General features: G+C 44.0%; 1 pseudogene; it reads right to left on the bottom strand.

Moving 5' to 3' along the window:
- Window positions 1-3,929: 3,929 nt before the first annotated feature.
- LOC145402909 (5S ribosomal RNA) lies at window positions 3,930-4,047 on the bottom strand (annotated as a pseudogene).
- Window positions 4,048-7,900: the final 3,853 nt, after the last annotated feature.

Here is a 7,900-nt window from a genome sequence, read left to right as displayed (position 1 = left end):
GATGTCGGACTAAAGTTGCAGTCCTTCCTCCTATACACAAACCACCTTTAAGAATATCCCTCCTCAACTTTTCCTTCGACATGCAGATTTGTAAACACCTCTATCACACTTCCTCGTGTTTAAGATAAAAATGACGAAGGCAGGTTCCAGGACTGTGACCATAATATCATGGTAATGGTGTTCCAGGGTAAGAGCGCTAAACAGATTACAAGTATCCTCAAACACCCTTCCTTTCGTGAATCCTGCGTGCCGGAAGAGTAACTCACACATTCCACTTCAGTCATCAAACCAGCCGACCACTTATCCCCGACACAGCGTATCTTCTCCGGACCCATTAAATTCAGTGCGTGTGGTGACATAGCAAACAGTTAATAGCGTCCCTGATGCAGATTTTGCGAGGGCTGAGAAGAATTATCAGAATCGTTTTTTGTAGTGCTGGAGGTTATTTATGTGATTACTGTTGGTGATTGTGCATTTAGGTGTCGCTGCTGAATGGGAGATTGTGAAGCACTGAGAGTAGGTATTAAGACTGTAGTGTGACAGACCAGGGGCTGTGGTGATAGTGTTGTGCTGAGAGAAGATGATGGGGTGGCAGCAGAGTAGAGAGGGCACGTGGTGTGGTGGTAGTGTGGTGGAGAGAGAGCAGGTGTGTGGTGGCAATGTGGTATAGAGAGTAGGTGGTGTGGTGGTAGTGTGGAAGAGATGGTAGTGTGGTAGAGAGAGCAGATGGTGTGACGATAGTAGGGAAAGAGAGAGCAGGTGGTGTGGTGGTAGTGTGATGGAGAAAGTAAGTGGTGTGGTGGTAGTGTGGTAGAGAGAGCTGGTGGTGTGGTGGTAGTGTGATGGTACTGTATTACTTCCTGAAAGAGAAAAGCGATTTGAGAGTGTTCATAAACGTCTGTCAGTGGAACAAGGAAGGGACATAACGAGAGAACGAGAGAACATTAGTTTAATAATGGAAGAGGAGAGAGAAATAATAATATGTCTGAATACGTATTGACTCTGTATAGGAGACAATTCATAAGGTAACTGAGAAGGCACATACGTTCATTTAGAATACCAGATTTTCCATATTCTTGGTTCAGATAATATTTGTGTATCTCATTGTCCTTTTTCCCGAATTTCCTGGGCGTAAACACTTGTAATTTTAGTCGTTCCTACTGTCTCTTATTTCTGTGGATTTTTTGATTTAGTAGACTCAGTGAAAACGTACCTATTATCGATGTATGACAGAATATTGACTCATATTTATGGTATTTTATCATAACTGGATTTGAATCCCAGTGCTTATATTGCTTTTTTCTTGTAGCTGTAATTGCAGGCTGGCCCATTTTTGACAACAAACTTTTATCCGAGCCTCGCCAACTTGGTACCAGCAGCAAAACAGCGTCGGGGGAGAGACAGTCACACCAGCATCCATTAATCATTATCGCTTCCCTTCACCACAAAGCAAGATTTTGTGGCTCTCGACGGAATTAGACGCAAGGAACTGCGTGAAAAGAATGGTGTGTGTGTGTGTGCGTGTGTGTGTGTGTGTGTGTGTGTGTGTGTGTGTGTGTGTGTGTGTGTAAGTGAGTACTTTAAACTCAATTGTTTTGCAAATAAAACATCTCCCTTGAAGTGTAAAATAAATTCTGATTATTATGAGTATTTTTCCATGGACATCGCAGTAATTAGGTTCCTTCTGTACAATACACATTAAATCAGCAGTATTCTTCCTCAAAAATAAGTCCAAAAATTGTGATGCACATTATCTTACATGTGCATGGGAAGAGGGAGAAAGGAGATACGAGTATATAAGAGAAAGATGAATTTGGAGAAAAGAGGAGGGAGAGCTTGGAACGAGGGTGTAAGAATATGATGATTTACTGGAATGATATAGAAAAAAAAAATGTTAATAAGAGAGAGAGAGAGAGAGAGAGAGAGAGAGAGAGAGAGAGAGAGAGACGGCTGATACACTTCCTGCGTGAAATGTATCCTTCAAAGTGAGAGGTAAGGATATTATTTACACAGTATGTTGTGAAGCAGCACAGCGTAAAACTGTTCCTTATTATTATTCCCTGGTTAATTATTTTCCTATCTATCTATAGCCCGACGCCCTAATCCCGCAAAAGGGTGGCGGCAGACAAAACGCCTCCAAGTCGCTCTGTCACCCACCATTTGACTGCCCTCCCCCCAGGTCACTCCCCTCCTCCCTTTTATACCTCTCAACTCCATCCCTCCACATTCAGCTTTTCTTATTAGTACTTTATTTCCCAGAATTTTGGTTACGAATTTGGATTTCTCTCTATTCCTTACATACTTTTCTCTTTTGTTAGTGATACCTAGGCCAGCGAGGAGAGAGTCAGTATTGTTTTCCAACGTGGGCATGTTTCCACTTACTTCATTTCCGCGTTGCTTCTTCTATCATGTCCTCGATTACTTTTGTCATTTTCCTGCCCCAGTTCTTTACCAAAAACTGATAAACACAGAGTATCACCCTAGAAATGTTGTCATAAAACCCGAAAAGAAAATATTAAACAAAATATATAGTTCAGGAGTGTAAGGAGGTGAGGGAGGGGCGAGAGTATGATTTCCCTTGAGGTTATGCTGCCATCTTTGGTCCTGTCTCACGTTCATGATACGGGGCGTCTTGGGAAGCTGAGGGTGCAGGTTTGGTGTAGGTAAGAGTGAGAATATGATGGTGGGTAGGGGTGGAGGTTGGGAGGGTGTGTTTTTGATGAAGTAATGTTATTGTGGTGCTGTTGTGGGGGAGGGTGAAGTGATGCGAGGCCTTTACTATGCTTATGTGGTTGCTGGTATCTGCTGGTATTGCTTAGAGTGTGGTGGAGGGCGGATGATGTAGTGGTAGAATGCTGCTGTGGTGAGGGTGTGAGGCTGTGTGGTGAGACTGTGGCAAATATGTGGTCAAGTGTTGAAGATGTGGTCCATGTGGATCTGTGTGGTAAGGGTTTGGTTCATGTGTGGTGATGGTGTGGCACTGTGATAAGGTGTGGTTGAAGTGTGGTGAGGGTATGGTAGGTGGGTGGTTTTGTGGTGAGGCTATAATGGTTTTGTGGTTGTATAGTGAGAGTGTGGTAAATGTATTGTCTTTTAGTGAGGGTCTGATAGATGTGTTATTGTGTGGTGAGGATGTGGTAGGTGTGTGGCAGAGTGATGTTGCGGTAGATGTGTAATTGTGTGGTGACTGTGGTATATGTGTTATAGTGATGCACCTTCGTGGTGTGTGTGTGTGTGTGTGTGTGTGTGTGTGTGTGTGTGTGTGTGTGTGTGTGTGTGTGTGTGTGTGTGTGTGTGTGTGTGTGTTTTAAGTGAGGCAGTCATCCCTTGCCCACCGACCTCGTCCCCCACAATAAAGCGCTGATGAATGACATGACCAGGGGCGTACCTAGAGATCTGGGGGCCCGGGGGGCTAGGATCTTTGCGGAGCCCCCCTTTGAGAGGAGGGTCCTGCAAAGAACCTAGTCCCCTTAATTCTCAAAACTTATTTAATATCTCAGCCGGGATTGTCGGGATGATAAATATATATATTTTTAAATATTAATAAAAAGCTTATAAATTTTTAAGGCTTTTGGCCCCCCTCCCTCAGTTGGGGGCCAGGGGAGCAGTTTCAAACAGCCCCTCCCCCGCCCCCCCTTCAGGTACGCTGCTGGACATGACACTTTTTTAGTAGGCCTATCTGATTATCATTCCTTCTCATCTTTACAATACTAACGGACCATTCTTTCAGTTTGTTTTTGTATAAAACTTCATTACAGTATCAGTTGTAGTAACTTCATCCCCTTCGGAATACTGCATAGACGAATGCACACACACACACACACACACACACACACACACACACACACAGATATATATAGAGACAGACAATCATCATCATCATCATCATCATCCGGACCTAACCCTAGGGCAGGGTGAGGAAAACATTAGGCCAACAGCATCTGGTGTTCCCAGGCGGTCACCCATCCAAGTACTAACCAGACCCAACTTTGCTTACTTCGCTGATCGGACGAGAAGCGGCGTACTCAACGTGGTATTGCCGATAAAAAGATATATACTATAAGTAGATAAGAGACATAATAGGTAGAGAGATGTATATATATAGAGTGAGAGAAACTGAGATATATATATTTGAGATGTTTTACTATTTCAAAAAATGTCATCGCGTGATATATTCTCTCTCTCTCTCTCTCTCTCTCTCTCTCTCTCTCTCTCTCTCTCTCTCTCTCTCTCGAGCTAGTGCCTTTCACCACTCCCATGGTCTGCTCTGGCTGTTACTAAACCTCTCCTCACCACACAGTGGCCTCACACGCCCATCTCTGGGGAAACGGAAAAAGAAAGTCGAAAAACTGGGAAGATAAATGTAGCGTTGTGGCCAAGCTGAGAGAGAGAGAGAGGGAGAGAAGGTGGAAATAAACTCTTTTCCACATACCTCCCAGCATTTTTTACTCAACTCCACATACTCGAATGCATTGCTTCACTGAATGCCAATCTCCCATCTTCCATTTTATCGGCGTTTACCTGTTTCATCATTATTTTTTCACTTCAATGATGCTCTTTTTCGCGTCATATCTTTTCGCATTCACAATATCGATCCTTACGGTAACACGGTAGCACACGAGAAGCACTTGACACCCAGTGGTTTCGTCTACATTACATCCCATCACCCTTCAACCTTGTAATAAAGTATCAATTGAATGTGGACAAAATGGTGTTAAATAGTACACCACGATCCCCAAAGAGAAGCAATAAAGACGGTCGATAATATACTTCCTGTCTTAACTCCCTGGCCACATCCCATACCAGTAGTTTTAGTCACGGCACTCAGAAACCATTAAATTACTCCACAATACATACAAAACTACCAGCGAGACCACGACTATCAGCCTAATATTTCCTGTATCATTAACAGTATCTTATTACTCCCACTTCATTGCAAGATTTAGTACTAATACATTATATTAATTAAAAATAGTATTCAGATTCATTATTGAAAATCTGATCTTTATATTTTCCAGGTAAACACTCTATTACTGTACCTATGCGAGGGGTAGCTGATTTTTTCTTTCTTTCTTTCTTTTTTCAGCCAGTGACAACAGGAACACATTTCTCTCCATGACAGCTTTCCAACAGTTTGTCCTGCATTTGTTTCGTATTTTCTGGTCTGTCCGAGCACTGGCAATGACAAAGACAGACAGGCTTTGAATCATGTGCGGCCACTGCCCATGTATGTCATGCACATGCACACTTTTTGCTTCATATGCTGTGTAGCCTTGTGAATCATTTAGTGGTTGTTTTACTTCCTAATTTGTCATTGTTTATTTTCTTGGAGTCATGAACACTCTGGCTCTTGGTAATAATGTCTTGTTACCCATTACAGTAACATCCACAATGCATTCTTCACCTATCCATGTATTTGTGTGATATGGTGTTTGATATGACAGTGGTGGTCATGCAGTTCACTCTCTCTTCTCTGGGGGACACTGAACACATCCTACGTATTCTATCATCTGAGGGACACTGAACGCATCCCACGTATTCTATCATCTGGGGGACACTGAACACATCCCACGTATTCTCTCATGTGGGGGACATTGAACACATCCCACGTATTCTCTCATCTGGGGGACATTGAACACATCCACATATGCTTTCACCTGGGGACACTGAACACATCATACGTATTCTCTCATCCGGGAGCTATTAGACACCTTCCACGTACAGTATTCTCTTACGTGGGGGATATTGAACACATCCCACGTATTCTCTGGGGCACATTGGACACATCCCACGTATACTCTCGTCCGGGGGACATTGGGCACATCCCACGTATTCTCTGCTTACCTACATCACCATGACGTGGGTAGGGAATTATGGATTAAGAGTTTGGAAAAATATCTCTTTGAACTGGCGCAGGAATTTGTGGACCTTCTCGGCTACCATCTTAGGCAACTCTAGCCCACTCGATACCCCTATTAACTGAAGAGAAGGGAAATGGAAAGTTGGATTCCCTCTCTCTCTCTCTCTCTCTCGTTTTGAATGAGCAGCAGGGTCATGCCCAAAGGTTTCTTTTCAGTCCGGATTGCATTGAGAGATGCTGCAATCAACGAGCAGCCTATTTGCTATGGCAGTCAGCAGATGTCTGGAACAGGTGCCTGGGATAGGTGTGTGCAAGGGTGTTTGTTGCAGGCATCTGGGGTGGATATGTGGGGCGAGTGTTTGGGGCAGGTGTCTGGGGCAGGTGAGAGAAGGAAGTGGGTGTGTTCGTGTTGGGAAATTATTAATGACGTGGAAATTCCCTCTCGTACGCAGTAGGCTTTGTGCTTATTTAACGCCTCTGACCTCTGGGGGCGATTCTTTGGCCTCAATCATGCAGACACTGAGGATCCTCAGTAGGTATGAGATCTTATAAGATGTAGAATCTCTGCAGTAAACTTATCTTCGTAACTTCAGTGGAAAATATCATCTTTTTTCCAATCCATTTTCTATTCCTCATGTTCTGTCGTCAGTGCAGGGTCCCGATGACACACATAAGGAGGGAATAATGGACGTTTTTAGCACTCTTTGATTAAAGTTGCGCTCCTTTCTTCTTTACATATTAACTTTTAAGAATATCCCCTTTCATCATTTCCACTGACAAGCAAATTTGTACTGTACACACTCCTGCATTATTTCTTCTTAACCCCTTAACCGCGGGGCATCACTTTCGTGACGCTCGGCCACAATGGATCATACCGCGGGGCGTCACTTTTGTGATTCTGTGTTATTTTGAATTATCCCGGGCTCTCAAGTGGTGGCTTGTATCATCTATCAGTACTGCCAATGTCCAACACTAGTCAGCACTCCAAATCTCATCTGTACTCCCATCCATTGTTGACATTTTAGCGATTTTACCCCCTTCGTGACTCCCCTCCCTACCTGCCCTCCATTACCCTGTCCTCTCACCTCCCACACCGCGCTGCGCTAAGCAAATTTCCCCCGGATTTTTCCACAGATTTCATCCATTGAAATAAGCCCTATGCCCTATACTTATACAAAATAATATATACCAAAAAAAAATAAGGTAAGTGATAGTGTTATACACCAGGAATTGGCTAATTATCACCTGACAACACCTCACGTGCATTCATTCGCTACATTACCACGGTAATTTCCTCTCTGAATTATGCCTTGTAATCAATGTCTGTAATAAAAATATATATCAGAAAGGAAGGGAGAAGCCTAAGTGACATTTACATTCACCTGGAACTACCTACTGTATTTCTTTATGTATTGCCGAGATTTTCTACCTATAAAAAATTAGCATGTAAGTTAGCAGCAGTCAGCCTCAGTGTCATTGTCAACCCTTCCCTTCCCAGATAAGCCGCGGCATTTAGTTCCTTGTCCTCCGCTGTAGTGAAACCATGTCACACTCGCGCCCCGCCATTCCTGATGCTTCTGCGCCCATTGCAAAGGGCCCCGTGACCTCTACCCCTAAGAAAAGTAGTGAGGGAAGCAGGAAAGGACTTAGTGACTCTGCAGTGGCACGTGAACTTGCAGAATTGTCCATGGTGATGATGGACAGTGATTTTGACGATTCGGATAATCGTGTGATGAGCCGTGTGAGGTTATCGTGCCAGAAGGTGCTAGTACAAGTGCTTCAGTGTCGGAAGTAGTCTCTAGCTCCATGTGAAAGGAGCCGTTAGTGCAGCAAGGCAAGGAATTTGGGAAGGGAGTGAAAAGGCGGCATGTTAGCCCCAGAACAATGCCTCCGCGTGACCCAGCCCGCCATGAGTCCCAAGTGCATTCACCTCCCCGTTCCCCAAGCCCCACTTCACTCATTTCTTCCTCATCGTCGGCTGAGTTATCTCTGGAGTCTTCGTCGTCGGAGTCACCACCAGCATCAACAGTGAAGGCAGGC

Source organism: Coenobita brevimanus, chromosome 6 (genome assembly GCF_032717465.1).
Source record: "Coenobita brevimanus isolate Jiangsu-jjx chromosome 6, ASM3271746v2, whole genome shotgun sequence".
Lineage (NCBI taxonomy): Eukaryota > Metazoa > Arthropoda > Malacostraca > Decapoda > Coenobitidae > Coenobita > Coenobita brevimanus.
Note: the sequence above shows the minus strand (reverse complement) of the source record. Positions and strands in the feature narration are given on the sequence as shown.